The 24,172-nt window shown below is 52.1% G+C and overlaps 2 non-coding genes across 2 annotated transcripts; both read right to left on the reverse strand.

The window, feature by feature from the left end:
• Positions 1-12,143: 12,143 nt before the first annotated feature.
• LOC135876910 (U2 spliceosomal RNA) lies at positions 12,144-12,326 on the reverse strand. The gene has a single exon (XR_010561325.1). It is a non-coding gene; the product is annotated as a U2 spliceosomal RNA (small nuclear RNA).
• A 7,333-nt stretch (positions 12,327-19,659) lies between these two features.
• LOC135876914 (U5 spliceosomal RNA) lies at positions 19,660-19,775 on the reverse strand. Its single transcript, XR_010561326.1, has one exon. It is a non-coding gene; the product is annotated as a U5 spliceosomal RNA (small nuclear RNA).
• Positions 19,776-24,172: the final 4,397 nt, after the last annotated feature.

The following is a 24,172-nucleotide window of genomic DNA, read 5'->3' on the forward strand; positions in this document are numbered from 1 at the left end:
TTGCAACCTCTCATCATGGTCTGTACCACACTGAGGTCAGCCAGGTCCCTTAGCTTCCGCAGGGAGGGGTCCTTCTGCAACTCGGCCTGGAACTCGGCAGCTGGGGAAGGGACGGGAACCTGCTCCCTCTCGTCGGCTGGGTCAGAAGCCACAGCCACCCCGAGCCTTGTCCTTGGGTGTTCCCTCCCCACCAGGGTAGGGTTCTGTGCCTCCGATGTGACATTCTTCCCAAGGTCAGGGCGTAGTGCCCCTCGCCGGCTCTGGCTACGGGTCACGACTAAGGCGGTCTGGGGGTTGCTTGGCCAGTTCTTTAGGTCCCCCCCCATCAACACCTCAGTGGGCAAATGGTGGTGCACTCCCACGTCCTTGGGGCCCTCCTTGGCCCCCCATTTCAGGTGTACCCTCGCCACGGGAACCTTGAATGGGGTCCCGCCCACCCCTGTCAGGGTCAGGAAGGCGTTGGGCACCACCCGATCTGGGGCCACCACCTCGGGCCGGGCCAGTGTCACCTCTGCGCCTGTGTCCCAGTATCCATAAACTTCCTTCCCATCCACCTCCAGGGGGACAAGGCACTCGCTCCGCAGGGGCAGCCCCGCGCCCACCCTGTAAACGGAGAAATTTGAGTCCGGAGCATCCGGCCCCCTAGAGAAGCTGGCCTGAGGCCCTTCTCTCTCTTGAGCAGTTGATAAGCTGCCAGCCCCCCTTGCCTGGAAAGCCGGCCCCTCGTCCGTCTGGGCCTCTACCAAGTTAACCCGGTGTGGGTTCGGTCTGCTCAGTCTGTCCTTGAGCTTGGGGCACTGGGCCCGAATGTGGCCTCTTCGGCCGCAGTAATAGCAGCTCATGTCCCGTGGGTCCCCTCGAGCCGGTCGGTTGTCCCTGACGCTGGGCATTCCTTTTGGGAGGGGATTCCCCATATTCCCCCTTTGGGAGGTACCCGGGTGACTCTCTCTCTGCATCGCGGCGGGCCTGCTCCTTTGGGACTCCTCCCTGCCAGCCCCTGACCGGCTCTTCACAAACTCATCGGCCAGCCGGCCTGCATGTCGCGGGTTCTCTGGTTTTTTGTCCCTCAACCACAGCCTCAGGTCGGATGGGCACCGCTCATACAGTTGCTCCAGTACCAGCAGTTTAACCAGGTCCTCCTTCGTCTGGGCCCCATCTGCCCACTTGCTGGCGTATCCTTCCATGCGGACGGCTAGTTGCAGATATGAGATCTCCGGGGTTTTATCCTGACTCCGGAACCTTTCCCGGTACATCTCAGAAGTCAGCCCAAACTCACGTAGCAGGGCCTTTTTGAATAGTTCATAGTCCCCTTTTTCCGCCTCTTCCAGTTGGCGGTACAAGGCCAAGGCTTTGGGGTCCAGTAAGGGGGTGAGAACCCGGAGTCTGTCTGCAGGATGAACCTGGTGCAGCTCGCAGGCCGTCTTAAAGGCATCCAGGAAGTCATCCATGTCCTCCCCCTCCTTACGTGGGGCCAGGATGCACTTATCAAAGCTCCGTGCAGTCCTGGGTCCCCCCTCACTCACCGCAGCCGGGGGCTCGCGGCCCTTCAGCCTCGCCAGCTCCAGTTTCTGCTGACGCTGTCTCTCATTCTCCTCCCGTTCACGATGCCTCTGTTTCTCTTTATGCTGCCTCAGTTTCTCTTTCTCCTCCCGTTCATGCTGCCTTTGTCTCTCTTCATGCTGTCTTTGTCTCTCATTCTCCTTCCGTTCATGCTGCCTCAGTTTCTCTTCATGCTGCCTCTGGTGTTCACGATCCTCCAGCTCTCTCAGTTTTAGCTCTATCTCCCATTCCAGCCCATTCCGCTCCACGGATGCTGCGCGTTGCCGGGAGGATCCCCTGCTGGCCGGGGGGGTCACTGCGCCCTCGGTATTTGCTGGGCTCCTCCCCACCCTTCCCCTAGGCGTAGGAAGGAGGGGTCTCGGGAAGCCCTCAGCAGCCGGCTGACCACTCCCAGCTGGGACAGACACTGGGGCCTGCGCTGCATCTGCCAGGCTGCTTCCCTCAGAGACAGGGATCAGTTCATTCGAGCGATCTCCCTTCTCCAGCTGGGCAATGAGCTGTTCTTTGGTGAGCTTCCCAATGCGCACCCCCCTCTGCTTGCACAGCTCCACCAGGTCGCTCTTAAGCCGCTTGGCATACATCTTCCTGCTGGCCACTCACAGGCCTGTGTGCTCACCGCTCCCCACAGTCTCCAGGGAGACCCCTAGTGTGCCAGCCCTTCTCGAGGTCACCACCTTTCTGGCAGGGTCGAGCTGCAGACTCCTCCGCCCCTGGGACCACTCGCTGCGATCCCCCGGGGGACCCTGTTACTGCAAAAGTCCTTCTCGCTGGTCACACACTTCCAGGGGTGATAACCGTTTCTCTCTGACTCCTCAGCACGCCTGGTCCCCGTCAATCCCCCTTCGTTTTACTTCTCCCCAGTCACTTACTGCAGGAAGCGCCGTCCACGGGGTGCAGTAGATCCCACCGCTGCCACCAGTTGTCACAGAGTAAGGGGGAGTCAGGGCCCCGCACCCCTCTTCCTGAGATTGACTGTGACTCTCAACCAGCCAGTAAAACAGAAGGTTTATTAGATGACAGGAATACAGTCTCAAGCAGAGCGTGTAGGTACGACCAGAACCCCTCAATTAGGCCCTTCTGGGAGGTTCAGGGAGCTTAGACCCCAGCTTGGGGTTCCCTGCGTTGCACCACCCAGCCTAGCCCTCCGAAGACCAAACTCCTTTCTTCCCTAGCAGCTCCTCCCTCCTTTGTTCAGTTTCCCAGGCAGAAGGTGTTACTTCTCCCAACCCCCCTCCTGGCTCAGGTTACAGCTCAGGTAGCTTCCTTCCAGGGAAGTCTCCCATCCCCGATGCAACCCCCCCCTGCAACATTCCCAGGTCAAATCTGCCCCGCTCCCTGCTCCGTCACACATGCCACCTGCAGTCATCTCCAGATGAAACAAACCCAGTTTTTTCAATCTTCCCCCAGAGGTCATGTTTTTGAGACCTTTATTAATTTTTGTTGCTCTTCTCTGGACTTTCTCCAACTTCTCCAGATCTTTCCTATAATGTGCCCCCAACTGGACGCAATACTCCAGCCTTACCAGCATGGAGAGGAGCAGAAGAATTACTTCTCGTGTTTTGCTTACAACACCCCTGCTAATAATCTCAGAACAATGTTTGCTTTTTTCGCAACAGTATTGCATTGTAGACTCATACTTAGTTTGTGATCCACCATAAACCTTAGATTCTTTGCTGCAGTACCCCTTCCTAGGCAGTCATGTCCCAATTTTTGGCTGTACGTGCTATTTTTTCCCCCATGTCATTTATGGTAAAGATTTTGTTGTGCACATCCAAACACAACCAATCTACCAGGAGAAAGAAAAACAATACAATTACATTGAAGATGAAGAGCATGCAGAGGGACTGCTGCAAGAAGCCAGCTTTAGAATCATAGAACCATAGAATATCAGGGTTGGAAGGGACCTCAGGAGGTATCTAGTCCAACCCCCTGCTCAAAGCAGGGCCAATCCCCAACTAAATCATCCCAGCCAGGGCTTTGTCAAGCCTGACCTTAAAAACCTCTAAGGAAGGAGATTCCACCACCTCCCTAGGGAACCCATTCCAGTGCTTCACCACCCTCCTAGTGAAAAAGTTTTTCCTAATAAATTGCTGGGTGAAAGTGCAAACACAGCCCCCCCACCACAAGTGATGCAGTCGAGATCTGCTCTATCTTATACCAAAAGCAGGGGCCAGAACGCCTACCAGCCACAACGTGAGATGGAACTTTTGGACAGGCCGTCTTCCCACTTGCATGGCGAGAGCCAAAGGGAGTGGTCCGAGAGGCTGCAAAAGCAGAAAGTGCAATAACAATGGGTGATTGAACTCTCCTCATAATGATTGAGTAAATGTTATCTCAGGGCATGACACAGAGAGAACATATATAACTTAGAGAATTTTTTCACTTCAAGGTCCCAGAAACAAAGGCAAGGTTTTCATCTCGAGGCCAAAAGACCAAAAACATCAAGACACTTGATCACGGCCTAGACACCCAAAAGGCCTAGACACCCAAAAGGCCTGCAACCCCTAAGGGACGAGGCAATTCTTGAGTTAGTCCTAAGTGGAGCACAGGGTGTGGTCCAAGAGGTAGGGTGACCCGATGAGGGGAAGAAAATATTGGGACACATGGGGGGGAGGGGTGCCCGCCGGCTGAGAAAAAAAATAAAAAACCACAGTGCTGCCGGCGGATATCGGTCGGGACGCGGGACAGACACCGAAATATCGGGACGGTCTGGTCACCCTACCAAGAGGTGACTATAACTGAACTGCTGGGTAAAAGCAACCACAATGTAAATTTAACCTCCTTGTATTGCAAATAATACAAAAACTCCACCACGGTAACACTTCACTTGGAAAGGGGGAACAATACACAACTTAGGAAGGCTGTTAGAAGTCAAAAGGCGCTGTTCACAAGGGTTACATGCCAGCAAGAAACATGGGGACTATTTACAATCAGCGTAGTACCGGCTCAGATTAAATGTGTGCCCCAAATCAGCAACGACGATGAGAGGACCAAAAGAATGCAACCATGGCTTAATAGCCTGGTAGTAGAGGCCACTAGAAGCAAAAAAGCATCCTTTCACCTCTGGAAGTGTGAAAGTATAGTATGGCAGGCCATGAAAGAACTTACTATATGAAATAGTGGGAATAAATGGTCAGTTTTCACAATGAAGAGCAGTAAACAGCAGGATCCCCCCCCTCCCACCCCACCCCCAAGGTTCTGCACTGGGACTAGGGCTGTTCAACATATTAATTAATGATCTGGAAAAAGGGGTAAACAGTGAGGTGCCAAAGTTCGCAGATGATAAAAAAATTCCTCACACTAGTTAAGGTCAAAGGAGATGTCGTCAGACATCACCGGTGTGGTGCTCTGCTCTGCTCAATGTTGATGCCAATCGGCCGCGTGCGTGTGTTCCCTCTGTGTGCTGCCCCGGCTCTGCAGATCGCTGGCACAGCAAACCCGAGAGAACCCCCAATGACCACAGACTCCGATAAGGTACGAAGGCACCCGGCCAGGTTTATTGCCAAACAAAACAGTCTCTAGCTCCCCAGATCAGATGTCTACAGTTCTGCTAGTACATATGTGGGGGGGAGGGATAGCTCAGTGGTTTGAGCATTGGCCTGCTAAATAAACCCAGGGTTGTGAGTTCAATCCTTAAGGGGGCCACTTGGGGATCTGGGGCAAAATCACTACTTGGTCCTGCTAGTGAAGGCAGGGGGCTGGCCTCAATGACCTTTCAAGGTCCCTTCCAGCTCTAGGAGATGGGATATCTCCATTAATTTTTTTTTATTATTTATTTATGTGCCCACTGACAATGGACCGGCTCAGTCAGTGGCGGGACTCTCCACTGCCCCCTAGGCCAGACAAAGACACCACCCCAGGGGTGCATTCTTATACACAGGTACAAACAAGTTACACATCACTCCTGACGTATCGAGGTACAACCCCTCTGCGTGTTGGGGTGCTGCCTCTCTCCTGGTACATGTTGGTTCGAACAAACAAGTCTATCCATCATATTATCCTTTTGACCCTGTCGTCTTTAGGATGGGTCAGCCTCTTCCTCATTATCTCTGTGGAATGTGTTCGTACCGGAATGTTCTGGTGCCATCCTGGCCCATGTTTATCCTGTTAGTGCTTGATACACTTTACATATGTGTATACATCTGTGACGTTCTGAGTGTGATATAATATCTCATTGAAAGGTGACAGGGCCAGAAAGAGTTAATTAACTCACTGACTGACCTGACATGGCCGAACTGGTTAGGAAGATCTGTAAATAAATAGAGCTTTGAAATGCAGCCTGCATTGTTAGAGGTAGAAGGGTAGATGTTTGCTCAGGTCTTCTGATGTAAGCAAACAAGTCTTGTCTATTACTATAGATTTGATTCAAAGATCAAAAGAGGAATATTAACATCTAGGAAGACACTTGAGTGAAATACAGTCAAACCCCGCAATAAGGCGCCCCGCCATAACACAAAATCGCATATAACGCGATCACAATTTGGCCCCCCTTTAAGACACACAGTAATACAGTACTGTATGTACTGTACCAGTGGTCCCCAACGCCATGATGCCTGCCGGGACATTGATGTGCCCCCGCCTAGTGCCAGGCAGGGGAGAGAAGCTGCGGCCCCGCGCCTGCCCGGGACAGAGAACAACAGGGCTGCGGGCGCCGGTGCTCTCTGTCCCCGGAAGGCGCGGGGCCGCAGCTTCTCTCCCCTGCTGGGCACTAGGCACTAGGGGCACTAGGCGGCGCACATCAATGCACCGCCTTGGGGACCACTGACGGGCTTGAAACCCAGCTATACTGCGACCCCGCATTTAGCGCGATGTAATTTTTTGGACCCCAAACATCACGATATAGCAGGGTTTCACTGTAGTATTATTGTCTCTATGTCTCTTTGAAGGTTGTGGTAACCTGTATCTGAACTGTTTAATGGATAAATTACCCTGTGCTAATTGCCAGGATGTTTGGAAAGAGAGTTAAGCCTATTGTTTTCTCAGGCCAAAAGGCTGCTGGAAATGTATAAGAACCCTGGGACATGATCCTGCTTCATCTCATATCTGCTTTGGGTTTCAAGAGGGGGAAACCTTACGCCACAAGGATTGAGATCCCCAGTCACTGACTGGAGTCACCCTGAATATGGACATTGGACTATAAACTATGGACTATATCTAAAAGGACTTTTGGCAACTACAAGCTCATCTCTGCTATGTGTCTGAATCTCAAGATTTGAGTTCAAGTCTGTCTGTATATTGATCTTTTCACCAACACTTTACCTCTTTTCTTTTTTAATAAATTTTAGCTTAGTTAATAAGAACTGGCTATAAGTGTGTATTTTGGGTAAGATCTAAGTTATAATTGGACCTGGGTGTGTGGCTGATCCTTTGGGGTTGGAAGAACCTTTTCTTTTATATGATGAGATAAGATTTTCAGTAATCATCATCATATCTGACAGGTGTGTCTGGACGGAGGCCTGAGGCTGGGCACTTTAAGGGAACTGCGTTGTTTGGACTTCTGAGTAACCAGTGAGGTACTATAGAAGCTGCTTTGGGGTTTGTCTGCCCCGTTTTGTTTGCAGTTCACCCTGATTGAGTGACCTCAGCTGGCTCCCACGGGCAGCACCGTCACAACGTCCAATTAGCAGCCTTCTTGCCAACTTTTGTGAGCAGGGCCTGCCTCTGGCTCACAGCTTAACTTTGCTCTATGTTAGCAAAGTCTTGACCATTCTTTTGGTTCAGGCCTCAGGCCTCATACTGGGCCTCTGATACCAAGGGATTATGTTCAGGGCCTCATCTTACTACAGCAGACTGTGAATAGTTCAGATTCATAGAATATCAGGGTTGGAAGGGACCTCAGGAGGTATCTAATCCAACCCCCTGCTCAAAGCAGGACCAATCCCCAGACAGATTTTTGCCCCAGATCCCTAAATGGCCCCCTCAAGGATTGAAGTTACAAAGGGATCTCACAGAACTGGGTGACCGGGCAACAAAATGGCAGATGAATTTCAATGGCACTAAATGCAAAGAACTTGATTGAAAAATATGCCCACCCACACGTCTAGAATAGGTTTTTTTCTAAATGAGCTCTTACCACAATCATGGACTCATTGTGGACAGTTCTCGGAAAACTTCAGCTCAGTACGCAGCAGCAGAGAAAAAGGCTAACAGAATGTGAAGAACCGTTAGCAAAGAGATAGAAACGAAAATAGAAAGTAGCATACTCCCACTATGTAAATCCATGGCCTGCCAGCACCTGGAACCCTGAGCCCAGTTCTGGGCGTGCCATTTCAAAAAGGATAGAACAGCTGCAGAAACAATTCAGCAAAGGGCAAAAAGATCAACCATATGGAAAGACTAAAAAGCTTCGCTTGATTCAGCTCAGAAAAGCGATGATTAAGAAGGGGTACGACTGAGCTGTATAAAACCATGGATGGTGTCGAAAGAGTGAAAAGCGAAGTATTATTTAATCTTGCCCCTCCTTCAAGATCGAGGGCATTATTCTGACAAAATTAAATAGGCCACAGTTTGAATATAAACAAGAAGCACACACTGAAAATGGGGTATGCAGTTTCAGGGTCGTTGTGAAGGGGAAAAGAATCAATAGGTTAAAAAATAGTCCCTAGAGGATGGCGATATGAAGGGTTATTAGAAAAGCTGCTCAGGGCTGGAACCCCTAAACTTCTCACTGCAAGCACCAGAGAGGGGACAGCAAACAGGGAGCTCTCCAGAATTGCCCTGATTTGTACTCTCCCGCTGAAACGTTGGTTCTGGCCAAAAAGCCCCCCTAAGGGCAGACTGCAGAGCAGGGGGCACACAGAAGCGCTGTAAAAGACAACAGCTGCCACTGACAACGCTCACTCCGGGGGGAATTCTGCACCAAAAAACTACAAATTCTGCTCTGAAAAATTAAAAATTCTGCACACAATATTTTAAAATTCTGCATATTTTATTTGTTAAAATAATGCAATATAATCATGCTGGTTTCAATTATTTTGGTAATTTATTTCAAAACACCTGTCAGCAAGTATGTCTGTAACAATCCAGACAAAAAAAAAAAAAAAAGATTCAGGAAATGTTTTTTGACAAATAGATTCCTTACTAGCCATATTAATACAGAATTCTGAGTAATTCATTTTAACTATAGTACAGAACCGTATTTCCCGCCCCCCTCAGAAGCAGTGCAAAGGCTGGGGGGAGTCAGGGGTAACAGAGGAGCTGAGGGAGAGGGAAGTAAATTGCTGGGAAGGAGCCTGGGTGTGAACTTGGAGGATTGTTACTGGGTGGGAAAAGTATGGAACAGGGTTTTTGGGGGAGGGGGGCAGGGAGGGATTGTTAGGGAGCTTCCCCCATGCAGACCCTGGCTGACCCCTCACCTCTCCCATTCAGTCAGGCACATCTGCCTCCGTCCCTACGTGGCCCTGCACCCCCCCCCATTCAGTGCCTTGCTCAATGCGGTCACCACACTAGCTCTGAGCCCACACCCATCTGTCCCTCCCACTAGCCCCATATGCCCCGTTCTGCTGCTGGGTGCTCTGGTGCCACAACAGCCCCTGGGGGCTGAAAGGCAGAACTGCTTCTTGGGAGGAAAAAATTCTGCCCTGGACATGAACTCTGCAGAAACGCAGGGGCGCAGAATTCCCCAGGTGTAAATGCTCCGGGCAGGAGATGAGCGAGCACGGACCACAGCTGCTGAGCTTTGTCTGCCTTTACTGACCAAGACGAGGGGGAAGCACGAACGCAGCTCCCCACGACAAGTGATGCAGTTGAGTTTCCTACCTGTGGGTATATCGCAGGGGTCACCAACCCACCATGCATTGGATGAGCCTTACCCTGGGGAAACCCCCAGGGGTGGTGCCAGACTCTTCCCGGCCAAGGGGCTGAGGTGGGCTAGACAGAAAATTGGAGGGGTGCACCCCCACAAGGCCCTGCCCCGTCTGTGACCCCACCCACTGCTCCTCTCCCAGCAAGTGCCAGCCCCGCCTCCTCTTCTCCCCCTGAGGCCCCGCCCCCTTGGCCAGGTCACAGGCGGAGCCGAGCAGTGCCGGGGGCTGCTGTTCTGGCTGGAGCCATGGTACCGGCGGCCTTGGCGCTCCCCGTCTCCTCCTGCTGCTGTTTGTGCCTGAGGTCCTGGGGCTGCAGATGCTCCTCAGCTCCCCGCTGCCCTTCGACGGCTCGCAGCCCGTAAGAGCTGCCCGGGTTGGGAGCCTGGCTCCGGGGCTGGCAAAGCCCTTGGGGCGCAGCGACTGCAGGGGGCTGTGGGGAGCTGCAGAGCCTCCATCTGCCCTGGGCCATGTCCTGTGTGTTGTGTCCCAAATCTCATGCTTCAGGGATTCAGCTGGTCTCCTACAGGCATCAGGAAAGACAGAGCCCTGCCCTGATGCATTCTGGGCATTATTTTTTCAGTGTCAGCGATTGGCTATAGCTGGAGATGGGGCCCCCCCCAGGATGGCTCAACAAATTGTCCTTCACAGATGCTCGGCTGGTGCGTCTTGCTCACGTGCTCGGGGTCAAAATGCCCATTTTTGGGGTCAGGCAGGAATTTTACTGTGGGGACCTTGGGTTTTTTCCACCTATCAGACCCCACCCCCCACGATCCCCATGTCACCCGCAGCTGGGGCTGAGCCCACCCCCGAGCCCCATGTCGCCCACAGCTGGGGCTAAGGCCCCCCCCCATGAGCTCCACACTGCCCACAGTGGGGTCTGCCCCCCCAGTCCTGTGCTGTCCACAGCTGGGGCTGGAGCTGACCCCCCCCCCCCCGAGCCCTGTGCACCTGGGGCTGACCCCCACTCCCAAGCTCCACGCCGCCTGCAGCTGGGGCTGACCCTGCCCCAGCTCTGTGCCTCACCTGGCTGAGGTTTATCTCCCCCCATCCCCACCAGGCGTCAGCTCTGTAGCCAGCACTGCCTGACAGCAGCAAATTTCTCCGCTTTCCTGCTGGCGGGCAGTGCTCCCTTCAGCTGACCCCGGGCAGCAGCTGCCTCTCTCTGCTCTGCCTTGCAGCCGGGACAAACGCCCAGGTCTGGCAAAGAAGTAGGGACGGCCAGGCCAGAGCTGGAAAAGGGGCCTGTCCTGGGCAAAACGGGATGTATCGGCACCCTAGCCAGCCCGGGCCCTCTTGTTCCTGGCTGGCCCCTCACTCCTGGGACCAACCCCCCCTATGTCGTGCCCCATTGCCCCTAGCCAGCCGCTCGCTCTGGGGTACCCCATAGAGAACTCGGCCTGGCAAGCTCAGCCTCCCTGCACCAGCCTCTTCTCCCCTGCAGTATGGTGAGTCCCTGAGGTCAAATCCACCCCCCTTGCAAACAAGGGCTAACTCAGCTGAAGGGAACCCACCTAGCTCCGTAAAAGGAGGCGAGCCCAGTACCAGAAGCCACCCTTCCAGAAGCAGCAGCAAGACACCTCCCTCACCCTCCTCCTGCACAAGTAATTGCTTGCTCCTCCCCATTGTCACCCCCTGTCCTCCCAGACCAGGGGTGGGCAAACTACGGCCCGCGGGCCGGATCCGGCCCATCAGGGCTTTGGATCTGGCCCACGGGATTGCCACCTCCATGGCACCGCAGGCCCCGCGCTGCTCCTGGAAGCAGCTGGCCCCACGTCCCTGCCGCCCCTGGGGGAGGGGGAGGGGCAGAGGGCTCCACGCACTGCCCTTGCCTGCAGGCACCACCCCCCACAGCTCCCATTGGCCGGGAACGGGGAACCGCGCCCAATGGGAGCTTTGGGGGAGGTACCCACAGGCGAGGGCAGCATGTGGAGCCCTCTGCCCCCCTCCTCCCCCAGGGGCTGCAGGGATGTGGTGCTGGCCGCTTCCGGGAGCAACGTGGGGCCAGGGCAGGCAGGCAGGGAGCCTGCCCTGGCCCCAGTGTGCGCCGCTGCCACCCCGGAGCCACTCCAGGTAAGTGGCACTGGGCCAGAGCCCGCACCCCAAACCCCTCCTGCACCCCAACCTCCTGCCCTGAGCCTCCTCCTGAGCCCCCTGCAGCACCCCACACCCCCTCCCACACCCCTACCCCCTGCCCCAGCCCTACACAGAACTATCTCAAACGTACGGTCAATCACATCAAATCAATTCCTTGCCATTGCAGGGCCTCGGGCATTGGTGCACCTCAGTCTCTCTGAGGTGATTGGCTGGTTCCTTCTGGACTTTAACGCGATGAATCTGACTCAAAGGGCCACAACCTTCCTCCTCTTCTGCTCCTACGAACTATCCCTCATCTGGCAAAACATTTACGGAGACTGTTTCCTAAGTTCAAACGGTGGCGTTTTCCCAACAGGAAAGGGATGGAAAATTTCTCTTCTGTGGGGAGATGAGGGAAAGAAGGATCCAAACCGTACAATCAGTTCGGGAAGGTAGACTAAGGAGAGCGGTTTAAGAACCTGCACAGAATAGACTAAGAAAGCAGCTGTTTAACTGACCTACACATAATGACAAAGTAAAATCGGCAAGAGCAGCCTTTCAACTCAGAGACCTAATAATAAGATGTTACTAATAACTAACCAAAGAGTTACAAATGACTCAAAACCATACTCAGTACAAACCAAATGGTAACACAGACACCACCACATTTCTTCGCTGCTCTTCAACCATGATATTCTCCCCCTAGGGAGGGCCACCGTTCCTGGAGGTTGAGTACTGCAATAACAGGCAGTGGATGAAGCAAGCTGCTATTCCATCTCCCTATTCCAAAAATCAGTTTAATAGATAGTCCTCAGAAAGAGGAAGTATCAGTTATTAAAGTGAGAAGAACAGATTTAAAATTGTTATTCAAGCTAATGTTAAAATGATCTAAAATACAGGTTAATAAAAACATTTCTAGTCCTCTGCATAGCAAGTTTGGTTTAAAAAGTCATAAAGGCAAAATAGCAAGTTTGGTTTAAAAAGTCATAAAGGCACATCATGCATAATGTGATACTTGGTGAAATCTAAGTCTAGAACACAACCAATCTGGGGATTGTGCCCTGCTTCTTAACCGTCTGCCCTGAGGTTGCCACTCACAGTCACGCGCTCCTCCAGACGCCTCGAGCCCGCTCGTGGATCAGTAACCGGTTAGCAGATAGGAAAGAAAGGGTAGGAATAAATGGTCAGTTTTTACAATGGAAAGGGGTAAAGAGCGGGCTTCCAAAGTATGAGACGAGACTACAGACGTTAGGGCTGGTCAGTTTAGGCAAGAGATGACTAAGGAGGGATACGGTACAGCACCGGTTCTCCACCGGGCGTCTGCCAAAAGAACCCTGGGCTTGACCCACCTCCGCGGGCCACCAAGCCTGCCTGCCTGGTTTGCGATGGGGGGGGCACAACAAAAAATGGCAGTATCACTGCAGAAGAGAGCTCTCCCCCTGCCATCAGTAAGGGTTGCCTCACAGCCACTGACTCCTCGAGCAGGCAGCAGCTAGCCAAGGAGACACACCCCTGCCCTCCCTGCTACATCAGCAGAGGGGGGCGGGGGAGCAGGTGACCCCGTGTGCCCCCCCCCCCGCTTCACCTCTGGCTGGGGATCCGCAGGGCTGTGTATTTAATTTTAGGGGCCCCTGGTAAAAAAAGATTGAGAAGCACTATGAGCGAGGTCTATAAACCCATGAATGATGTGGCTAAAGTGAAGAGCAAAGTGTTAGTTACCCTTTCCCACAATGCAGTAAAGGTGTGTGGAGGGGACCCACCTGATGAAATGAACGTGCAGAACTCCCTGCCATGGTATGTTGTGAGGGCAAAAAGTATAACTGGCTTCCACAGAGAATGAGATGAGTCAATAGAGACTAGGGCCGTCAAGAGTCATTAGTGAAGTTGCTCAGTGATGCAATCCCATGCTTGAGGCAAGCCCTAAATCTCTGACTACACAGAGGCCTGGTCTACACTACGCCTTTAATTTGGATTTAGCGGCTGTAATTCGAATTAACGCTGGAACCGTCCACACAACGAAGCCATTTAATTCGAATTAAAAAGCCCTTTAATTCGATTTCTGTACTCCACCCCGACGAGCGGAGTAGCGCCAAAATCGAATTTGTCAATTCGAATTAGCGTTAGTGTGGCCGCAATTCGATGGTATTGGCCTCCGGGAGCTATCCCACAGTGCACCATTGTGACCTCTCTGGACAGCAATCTGAACTCGCATGCACTGGCCAGGTGGACAGGAAAAGGAAAAGCCCCAGGAGAATTTGAATTTAATTTCCTGTTTGCACAGCGTGGAGAGCACAGGTGACCACAGATACCACAGATACCTCAGCTCATCAGCACAGGTAACCATGCAGGCTGATAATCGAAAAAGAGCACCAGCATGGACCGTACGGGAGGTACTGGATCTGATCGCTATATGGGGAGAGGATTCAGTGCTAGCAGAACTTTGTTCGAAAAGACGAAATGCCAAAACTTTTGAAAAAATCTCCAAGGGCATGATGGAGAGAGGCCACAATAGGGACTCAGATCAGTGCCGCGTGAAAGTCAAGGAGCTCAGACAAGCCTATCAAAAAGCAAAGGAGGCAAACGGTCGCTCCGGGTCAGAGCCGCGGACATGCCGCTTCTACGCCGAGCTAAATGCAATTCTAGGGGGGGCCGCCACCACTACCCCACCTGTGACCGTGGATTCCGGGTCGGGGATAGTCTCAGCAGCTACACCTGAGGATTCTGCGGATGGGGAAGAGGAGGAGGAGGAGGAGGAGGAGGAGCTTGCAGAGAGCACCCAGCACTCCGTTCTCCCCAACAGCCAGGATCTTTTTCTCAGCCTGACTGAAGTACCCTCCCAAGCCTCCCAAGCCAGTACCCAAGACCCTGACCCCATGGAAGGGACCTCAGGTGAGTTTACCTTTTAAAATATAAAACATGGTTTTAAAGCAAGCGTTTTTTAATGATTAATTTGCCCTGAGGACTTGGGATGCATTTGCGGCCAGTATAGCTACTGGAAAAGTCTGTTAACGTGTCTGGGGATGGAGCGGAAATCCTCCAGGGACATCTCCATGAAGCTCTCCTGGAGGTACTCCAAAAGCCTTGCCACAAGGTTTCTGGGCAGTGCAGCCTTATTCCGTCCTCCATGGTAGGACACTTGACCACGCCATGCTTGCAGCAAGTAATCTGGTATCATTGCCTGACAAAGCCTGGCAGCGTATGGTCCAGGTGTTTGCTGGCATTCAAGCAACATCCATTCTTTATCTTGCTGTGTAATCCTCAGGAGAGTGATATCGCTCATGGTAACCTGGTTGAAATACGGGAACTTAATTAAGGGGACAGAGGTGGCCGTTCCTACTGGGCTGTTTGCCTGTGGCTGAAAATAAATCCTTCCCTGCAGTTAGCCAAGCACGGGGGGGGGGGGGAATTGGCCCTGAGCTTTTCGCGTTTGGCTAGCAGGGATCTTCCCTGTTACCAGCCACGCGGTCGGGGGAGGGGTACATTGATCATCCCAGGGAATTCATGGCGGGGGAGGGGGTGGTTAGTTTGGTTTCTGCAGGGATCTTCCCTCATACCTGCCACGCGGTGGGGGGAGGGGTACATTGATCATCCCAGGGAATTCATGGCGGGGGGAGGGCGGGGGGGTGAGTTTGTTTTCTGCAGGGATCTTCCCTGATACCTGCCACGTGGTGGGGGGAGGGGTACATTGATCATCCCAGGGAATTCATGGCGGGGGGGGGGGGTTAGTTTGGTTTCTGCAGGGATCTTCCCTGATACCTGCCACGCGGTGGGGGGAGGGATAAAGCGATCATCCCAGAGAATTGGATGGTGGGGGGGTTAGTTTGTTTTCTGCTGCTGAAGGTTAACAGGAAAACCGCAGCAGTCAACAGGCTTTGCTTGGTATGTGGGAAAGGAGGGTGCAGAAGCCGAAAGACAATGGCTTACCATGGCTGCCTGCAAGCTGAATTCTGTTGCCCGGACCTGCGTCTGTGATCTCTAACACCAAAGCCACAGGCACTCAATATTAAGATGGAAAATGCGACCTTGTACTGAAATCACATGTGCTATGTAATGTGAATAGTGTTTTTCACCATGAAAGAGTATAAGCATTGTTCTGTAAAATGTATCAGTTTAAAAACTTCTCTCCTTTCTTTCAACCCTCCCTCCAGCAGCTGCAAATTTATCAAGCCTCCCTCCTCCGTCCCGAAGGCTATCTCAGATAAGGAGGCGTAGAAAGAGGACGCGAGACGAGATGTTCACAGAAATAATGGAATCCACCCGCAATGAAAGAGCTCATTTGAATGAGTGGAAGGACACTGTATCTAAATTTAGGAAAGATGCCAGTGAACGTGAGGTCTTGAGGGACGCTCGAGATGAGAGGTGGCAGGCTGCAACGCTGGGGCTGCTGCGTGAGCAAACGGACATGCTCCGGCGTCTGGTGGAGCTTCAGGAACGGCAGCAGGAGGATGACAGAGTGCCGCTGCAGCCGCTGTATAACCTCCCTCCCCCCTCACCATGTTCCATATCCATATCCCCCTCACCCAGACGTGTAAGAACGCGGGGGGGGAGGCTCCGTACACCTTCCCATTCCACCCCAGTGGACAGCCCAACCAAAAGGCTGTCATTATATTGAATTTATTCAGTGGCCTTTTACTTCCCTCCTATCCTCCTCCCAAACCTCACCCAGATTACCTTCTTGGTTCTCTTCCTATGTTTATAATCACTTAATAAAGAATACATGATTTTTAAACGGGGAGGGTGGGTTCCTTACAGAGAATGAATGAGTCAATAAAGGGGGCTGGTTTTCATAACAGAGTGCCGCTACAGCCCCTGTATAACCCCCCTCCCCCCTCCCCATGTTCCATAGCCTCCTCACCCAGACGTGTAAGAACGCGGGGGGGGAGGCTCCGTACACCTTCCCATTCCACCCCAGTGGACAGACCAAGCAAAAGGCTGTCATTTTTTTAACCATTTTTTAATGGCCTTTTCCTTCCCTCCTCCCAAACCCCACCCGGGTTCCCTCCCTCTTTTTATAATCTATGAATAAAGAATAAATGATTTTTAAACGATAGTGACTTTATTTTGGTTTGAAAGCAAGCTGGGGGAAGGGGGAGGGTGGGTTCCTTACAGAGAATGAGTCAATAAAGGGGGCGTGTTTTCATGAAGGAGAAACAAACTGAAATTTCACACTGTAGCTTGGCCAGTCATGAAACTGGTTTTCAAAGCTTCTCTGATGCACACTGCTTCCTGGTGTGCTCTTCTAATCGCCCTGGTGTCTGGCTGCGCGTAATCAGCAGCCAGGCGATTTGCCTCAGCCTCCCACCCTGCCATAAAGGTCTCCCCCTTACTTTCACAGAGATTGTGGAGCACACAGCAAGCAGAAATAACAATGGGGAGATTTCTTTGGCTGAGGTCAGAGCGAGTCAGTAGCGATCTCCAGCGACCTTTTAAACGGCCAAATGCACATTCTACCACCATTCTGCACTTGCTCAGCCTGTAGTTAAACAGCTCCTGACTCCTGTCCAGGCTGCCTGTGTATGGCTTCATGAGCCATGGCATTAAGGGGTAGGCTGGGTCTCCAAGGATAACTATTGGCATTTCAACATCCCCAACGGTCATTTTCTGGTCTGGGAAGTAAGTCCCTTGCTGCAGCCCTTTAAACAGAGTAGTGTTCCTGAAGACGCGAGCATCATGAACCCTTCCCGGCCAGCCCGCGTTGATGTTGGTGAAACGTCCCTTGTGATCCACAAGTGCTTGCAGCACCATTGAAAAGTACCCCTTGCGGTTTATGTACTGGCTACCCTGGTGCTCCGGTGCCAAGATAGGAATATGGGTTCCATCTATCGCCCCACCACAGTTAGGGAATCCCATTGCAGCAAAGCCATCCACTATGACCTGCACATCTCCCAGAGTCACTAGCTTGTGTAGCAGCACCTCAGTGATTGCTTTGGCTACTTGCATCACAGCAGCCCCCACAGTAGATTTGCCCACTCCAAATTGATTCCTGACTGACCGGTAGCTGTCTGGCGTTGCAAGCTTCCACAGGGCTATTGCCACTCGCTTCTCAACTGTGAGGGCTGCTCTCATCCTGGTATTCTGGCGCTTCAGGGCAGGGGAAAGCAAGTCACAAAGTTCCATGAAAGTGCCTTTACGCATGCGAAAGTTCCGCAGCCACTGGGAATCGTCCCACACCTGCAACACTATGCGGTCCCACCAGTCTGTGCTTGTTTCCCGGGCCCAGAATCGGCGTTCCATGCCTATAACCTGCCCCATTAACAGCATGATCTCCAAAGCACCGGGTCCCGCGGTTCGATAGAATTCCATGTCCATATCCTCATCACTCTCGTCACCGCGCTGCTGTAGCCTGCTCCTCGCCGCCTGGTTTTCCAGGTTCTTGTTCAGCATAAACTGCACGATAAGGCGCGAGGTATTTACAATGTTCATGACTGCTGTCTTGAGCTGAGCGGGCTCAATGCTTGCCGTGGTATGGCGTCTGCACTGTTCACCCAGGAAAAAGGCACGAAACGGTTGTCTGCCGTTGCTTTCAGGGAGGGAGGGGGAGGCTGTACCCAGAACCTCCTGCGACAATGTTTTTTGCCCCATCATGCACTGGGGTCTCAACCCAGAATTCCAAGGGGGGTGGAGACTGCGGGAACTATGGGATAGCTATGGGAAAGCTACCCACAATGCAACGCTCTGGAAATCGATGCTAGTACGGTAGCTTGGACGCACACCACCGAATTAATGTGCCTAGTGTGGCCGAATACATTCGATTTTATAAAATCGGTTTTCTAAATTCGAATTATATAAATTCGGATTAATCCCGTAGTGTAGACATACCCAGAGACCTGGAGTGGAAGATGAGGGTGGATCACTCCAAACTGTCCTGTTCTGTACCCTCCTGTGACAAGGAGGGAGGGATAGCTCAGTGGTTTGAGCATTGGCCTGCTAAACCCAGGGTTGTGAGTTCAATCCTTGAGGGGGCCACTTAGGGATCTGGGGCAAAATCAGTACTTGGTCCTGCTAGTGAAGGCAGGGAGCTGGACTCGATGACCTTTCAAGGTCCCTTCCAGTTCTAGGAGATGGGATATCTCCATTAATTTATTAAAATTTATTTATTAAGTCCTCTGCCCGCCCCTCTTCCTGGGGCCCACTGTCTGCCCTAATAAAGCTCAGAGAGGCTTCTAGTTCTGCAGCACCCATGGCTTTATATACACAATGTTCTCCCACTGCCAATGTTATGCTATATACAGAGCTTGCAGGCCTGATAAATGCCTCTCCTAAACAGAGTCTGCACTCAGCCCAGGTGGGCAGGCAAGCAAGCCATTCCCCTTCTTCTGGGGGCCAGCCAGCCAGCCTTTATAGCCCTTGAACCCACAGGTACAGCCAATTCTAAAGGCCAGGCACCAGGCTTCTCCCCAGCCCCAATCTATTTCCCCTGATTGGGGCTGGCTGAGCAGGGGCTAATTAGGTGCCTTTGCACCAGCACCCTGCTACACCTCCACTGGGCTAGATGGACCATTGGTCTGACCCACTCTGGCCTTCTTACAGGAAATCATGGGGGTGAAAGAATTAATTGCTTTGGGAATGAAATAATGCATTAAAAAATGAAACCTGAAAATATATCTGAAATTTATTTTCTACACTATGCAAGCCTTGCCTTAGGAAATCAGAAATACCAAAAACATTGAAACCAAACAGCTAGGTCAGTGGTTCCCAAAATGTAACAGCCCGCGAACCCCTTTCACTAAATTGTGAAATCTTGTGAACCCCCTCCTAAAAATGAGTATTTCCAGGGATTTACGTTTAAATTTCCTCAGTGTGATGGATGCGCTTGCTTTGCTCTGCATAGCTCTTGGAAGTCCAGAACCACTGCCGGATCCCGCGCTGACGGGGGCAGGGCTCGGGCTACCAGCCCCAACTGCCCAGCCCCCGCTCTTCCTGGGGCTCAGGCTGTCTGCCCTACAATGGGGTCCCTGATAGAGTCCAGTGCCTGGGGGCCTCTAGCCACCATTAGTGACACTTTTCTGGCAAACCCCCAGGGGTTTGTGAACACCACTTTGGGAACCACTGAGCTAGGTGAATACAGACCCCACAATAGTGCTGCTAAGAAAACATTGACCTCTAAATATATTGTAAACAGTACCTCTGAAAGCTCTATTTGCAAAACAAGCTTCAACCATCCAAAGCACCTCAAGTAATGAAATCCACCAACAACTCTGCTGGTTTTACACCAGGGAACAGCCTCACCAAAGTGAAGCTTCAAAAAATTGGGTAGAAACTCGTAACTGTTCCTCTCCACAGAAATCTTTAGTAAAAGGCAAAAGATTTATACAAGCTGAAGAGAAACCAGCGTACACAAACCATCCTGCAAAGGCGCTGCCGGGGCAACCGCGTGTGCTATACACCTCAGGGTGACTACATTGACTGCCCGCTAAACCTCTCACTTTTAGAGGAAATTTAATTGAACCAATTTAAATCCTGAGCGTGCTCATTGGGACTGGGGACATTGGGAGCAAAACCAGCCTCTTGACCGGGAACTAGCTTCACTGCGCGCAATGCACTGTGGGTATGCAAATGAGATTTCCCAGCTGGTGTCGGCGCTCACAGGAGGCTTTTCTCGGGGCTGCCCCTGCTCGTTCCCCGGCGGGGCGGAGGTTGGGGGGGCTGCTCTCCCCAGACAGTCCCACTGGCCCAGGCGCAGGGAGGACAATTGCCCCCCCGCTGTGTTAGAAGGCTGAAGCCCGGCCCACATGCACACTCCGTGCAAAGTCACAGGGCATCTCGGACATGCGATCTGCCAGCCGGGATGCGACCCGGTCTGGTACCTGCTGCTTGGGCGGCCTCTGCTGCAAAGTCGCTCCCCTCAGAGCCTTGGGGTTCGCTGAGCTGCAGCTCCCCTGGGACACGGGAACAGCTTCAAGCAGCGCTGCCCACCTGTGCACTCAGCCTCACGGGGCAGGTCACAAAAGGCATCACCATCAAGTGGCCTTCCGGTGTTCATATGAGGTGCAGATGGACGCCCTGACTGTCGGAGCCCTGGGCGCCTGGGACCCCTGCAACGAGCGTGTGCTGCGGACCTGCGGGATCGGTCGACACTACGCACAGCTCATGCGGCGCCTCATTGTCTCAGATGCCATCCGATGGTCCAGGGACATCTACATCGAGCACATCACCGGCCACCAACAGTACCAGGAGGCGTGAGCCAGAGTGACATCGTTCTCCCACTACGAGAAAGGGACCAAGTGACCTTCTCCGTTGGATCATATGAACTGGAACCATAAACTCCCTGAACATTAAATCTCACCAAATGAGGGTCAATCCATCCTCATCATCATATCCACTCATTATATTCCACACCCGAACACAACCACTCTATGAACTTCATACCCTCATATCTCAATGTCTGTACTTTGACCCATCAACTTTTTACCCCCAATCGGGGATATTGCAGATTATGTATTCCTTATACCACCCGATCTTAAACCAAACTTTGCACCCTCGATAATCTGTATGTTATTCCCTGATAACCAGAAACTTCTATGCTCAAACTCTGTTCACTATTTTTTTTTAACATCATCTTAATAAAATTTTTAATTCTTGCCAGCAAGTTAAAGAAGTATGGGCCAGATGAATGGACTGTAAGGTGGATAGAGAGCTGGCTAGACCGTCGGGCTCAACAGGTAGTGATCAACGGCTCCATGTCTAGCTGGCAGCCGGTTTCAAGTGGAGTGCCCCAAGGGTCGGTCCTGGGGCCGGTTTTCTTCAACATCTTCATTAATGATCTGGAGGATGGCGTGGACTGCACCCTCAGCAAGTTTGCAGATGACACTAGACTGGGGGGAGAGGTAGATATGCTGGAGGGTCGGGATAGGATACAGAGGGACCTAGACAAGTTAGAGGATTGGGCCAAATGAAACCTGATGAGGTTCAACAAGGACAAGTGCAGAGTCCTGCACTTAGGATGGAAGAATCCCATGCACTGCTACAGACTAGGGACCGAGTGGCTAGGCAGCAGTTCTGCAGAAAAGGACCTAGGGGTTACAGTGGACGAGAAGCTGGATATGGGTCAACAGTGTGCCCTTGTTGCCAAGAAGGTTAACGGCATTTTGGGCTGTATAAGTAGGGGCATTGCCAGCAGATCGAGGGACGTGATCCTTCCCCTCTATTCGACATTGGTGAGGCCTCATCTGGAGTACTGTGTCCAATTTTGGGCCCCACACTACAAGAAGGATGTGGAAAAATTGGAAAGAGTCCAGCGGAGGGCAACAAAAATGATTAGGGGGCTGGAGCACATGACTTATGAGGAGAGACTGGGGGAACTGGGATTGTTTAGTCTGCAGAAGAGAAGAATGAGGGGGGATTTGATAGCTGCTTTCAACTACCCAAAAGGGGGTTCCAAAGAGGATGGAGCTCGGCTGTTCTCAGTGGTACCAGATGACAGAACAAGGAGTAATGGTCTCAAGTTGCGGTGGGGGAGGTTTAGGTTGGATATTAGGAAAAACTTTTTCACTAGGAGGGTGGTGAAGCACTGGAAAGGGTTACCTAGGGAGGTGGTAGAATCTCCTTCCTTAGAGGTTTTTAAGGTCAGGCTTGACAAAGCCCTGGCTGCAGGGGCAGCTCTAGGCACCAGCAAAGCAAGCACGTGCTTGGGGCAGCCCATTGGGGTAGGGATCGGATACAGAGGGACCTAGACAAATTAGAGGATTGGGCCAAAAGAAACCTGATGAGGTTCAACAAGGACAAGTGCAGAGTACTGCACCTAGGACGGAAGAATCCTATGCACTGCAACAGACTAGGGACCGAGTGGCTAGGTAGCAGTTCTGCAGAAAAGGACCTAGGGGTCACAGTGGATGAGAAGCTGGATATGAGTCAACAGTGTGCTCTTGTTGCCAAGAAGGCTAACGGCATTTTGGGCTGTATAAGTAGGGGCATTGCCAGCAGATCGAGGGACGTGATCGTTCCCCTTTATTCGACATTGGTGAGGCCTCATCTGGAGTACTGTGTCCAGTTTTGGGCCCCACACTACAAGAAGGATGTGGAAAAATTGGAAAGAGTCCAGCGGAGGGCAACAAAAATGATTAGGGGTCTGGAGCGCATGACTTATGAGGAGAGGCTGAGGGAACTGGGATTGTTTAGTCTCCAGAAGAGAAGAATGAGGGGGGATTTGATAGCTGCTTTCAACTACCTGAAGGGGGGTTCCAAAGAGGATGGAACTCGGCTGTTCTCAATGGTGGCAGATGACAGAACAAGGAGCAATGGTCTCAAGTTGCAGTGGGGGAGGTCTAGGTTGGATATTAGGAAACACTATTTCACTAGGAGGGTGGTGAAGCACTGGAATGTGTTACCTAGGGAGGTGGTGGAGTCTCCTTCCTTGGAGGTTTTTAAGGCCCGGCTTGACAAAGCCCTGGCTGGGATGATTTAGTTGGGAATTGGTCCTGCTTTGAGCAGGGGGTTGGACTAGATGACCTCCTGAGGTCCCTTCCAACCCTGATATTCTATGATTCTATGATTCTATGATTTGCAGGGGCGGCAGGGATCCAGCCTGGGAGCTGAGAACCAACTGCTGCCTGTCCCCCGACTGCCCCCCCAAACCCCTGACCCATCTAACCCCCCCTTCTCCCTGCCCCTGACTGCCCCCCTGAACCTCCGCCCCATCCAACCTCCGCCCCATCCAACCCCCCCTGCTCCCTATCCCTTGACTGCCCCCCCGGAACCTCCTACCCCTTCTCCAACCCCCCAGCCCCCTTACCGTGCCACTCAGGCCAGCGTGTCTGGCTTCACGCAGCGCCAGACACGCTGCTGCATACATGCTGCCGTGCTCCCCTGCGGAGCCACCGGCCCCCCCCCAGCACCTGCCTTCCAGATTTGAACACCTCAAAATTCAGGAGTGCTCAAGCTCAGTTTGGGCAGCTGTTACTTCATTTCTCCCAAATCAAATATACTGATCCACTGTAACTTGCTATAGAAAAAGTAGGATAAAATTGAGCAAGAAATGCTTCCCAGTGGTTATTAGGACTGGAATTGCTATTTTCAACAGCCATTGCCTTTTGTTTGTTTGTTTGTTTGTTTAAAAGGAAGACAGTGATATTGCATTGGCAAATTCCCCACAGAAAGAAAGAGTGGAACAAAAGAATAATAAAGGCACCTCAACTTTTCCTCATTTATGTAGGACAGTCTTATAATATGCATCCAGATATCCTCCAATCACACAAGCTGAAAATTGTTCCACTTTACTGCAGTTCTGTAACCACATGGGAACCAATCCTGTCTGTGTTCTGTGCACACCTAAAATTCCTGCTGAATGACCTGCCCTGGGAGCGAGTTACCAGTGACCCAGGGCTGCGGCGGAAGGAGGGTGCAGGGCGGGGGGGGGGGGGGGGGGGAGAGCCCAGGGCTGGGGCGGCGGTGGGTGTGGCGAGGAGCCCAGGGCTGGGACAGGGGGCAGCCAAAACTTTTTTTGCTTGGCGTGGCAAAAAACCTAGAGCCGGCCCTGCTTTTAACCAACACTCTCTCTCTTTTCTTTTTAAATAAATTTTCGCTTAGTTAATAAGAATTGACTATGGCATGTATTTGGGTAAGATCTAAGTTATAATTGGACCTGGGTATGTGGCTGATTCTTTGGGACTGGAAGAACCTTTTCTTTTATATGATGAAGTAAGATTTTCAGTAATCATCATTATATCTGACAGGTGTGTCTGGATGGAGGCCTGAGGCTGGGTACTTTAAGGGAACTGCGTTGTTTGGACTTCTGA

This window comes from Emys orbicularis, chromosome 3 (assembly GCF_028017835.1).
Source record: "Emys orbicularis isolate rEmyOrb1 chromosome 3, rEmyOrb1.hap1, whole genome shotgun sequence".
NCBI classification, from domain to species: Eukaryota; Metazoa; Chordata; order Testudines; family Emydidae; genus Emys; species Emys orbicularis.